This window comes from Lupinus angustifolius, chromosome LG02, assembly GCF_001865875.1.
Source record: "Lupinus angustifolius cultivar Tanjil chromosome LG02, LupAngTanjil_v1.0, whole genome shotgun sequence".
Classification (NCBI taxonomy): Eukaryota; Viridiplantae; Streptophyta; class Magnoliopsida; order Fabales; family Fabaceae; genus Lupinus; species Lupinus angustifolius.
Window position 1 is genome coordinate 14,045,594 of NC_032010.1, and position 1,309 is coordinate 14,046,902.

The following is a 1,309-nucleotide window of genomic DNA, read 5'->3' on the forward strand; positions in this document are numbered from 1 at the left end:
AAACACCCTTTGAAGGTTTCTGAAAGTGTATGAGTTGTTTGGATTGAAGAGATTTCGTTTGGAGTGAAAACCTTTCACTTTGGAATCTGAAAAACACTTCCAACAGCTTTCAGTAATGGGTTACTCATTTGAGTAATGGGTTACTCAAACTTTCTGTCCACTTGAAATTCGAATTTTACATTGAGTAATCGGTTACTCAAACTCTCTGTCCAACAGATACTTAAAATTTATTTTGAGTAATCGGTTACTCACTTTGAGTAATCGGTTACTCAGCTTTCAAAAATCAGTTTTTCAGTTGGATAACTCTTTTCTCACACATGTAACCTGTTACTCAATTAAGTAACCTGTTACACACTATTTTTGAAAAATGTTTTAAGTCTTTTAAAAGTGTCTCACATTTTCTAAAAAATAGTTTGAGCAATTATACTTATATATACTTAAGAGTTTAGGATAGAAGTACTTACAAAGACTTAATCTAATGTCTTGAAGCTTTATCTTCATTTGTCTTCATAAGTCATCTTCCTTTTCTTCTTTTTGGTGATGTTGGTGTCTTCATCAAAATCGTGCCAAGGTTAGGAGCAAGATTTTCTTCACAGTTATTTATTCCACTTCAAAAAGAATCTAAATCAAAATAATTAATAGCATGATAATATATTTATACAAAACTTCTGCCTCAACACATACAATGGTGTACATGAAGGAAATAGAATATTTGATAGAAATGAATATATTTCAATAAATGCACTTTTACTCCCAAGTTTAATTTTTTTTGTCGGTAAAAATAATTTATATTAAATACCATAAAAAATATATTTAAACAATATAATATTTTTTACTCTATTTGTCTAATCATTTTTTGTAAAATCAATGTCTTATATCACCCATATGAACTAATCCTTTTTGGGATATATGACTCTCTTTATCATTTTCGAGAATTGAATATTTATTTTGTGATCTATTTAGGGATCTAATGAGGTCTAACGTCATTAAATCAACCCCATGTTAGTTGTGCTGGTGTAGGAAAAATCTTGAATATATAGACTTTAATGGTGGTAGAAGACTTTATATACTTAAAGATGTTGGAGAAATTCCTTCTCCATCCGAAATTCATAGAGTGAATGCGAAAGTCCTTATGACCATGGCTTTGTTCCCACAACCGAATGTGTATGCCCATACGTACACCCAAATGGAACATCCATGGTCCAGACTGAAGAAACCCCAAATGAGTTCATGGTGAAGAAGAAGAACATACCTTGTTGAGCCATTTCCGGAATCTCGAAGGTATGAGGGTGAGATGATCTTCCAGATG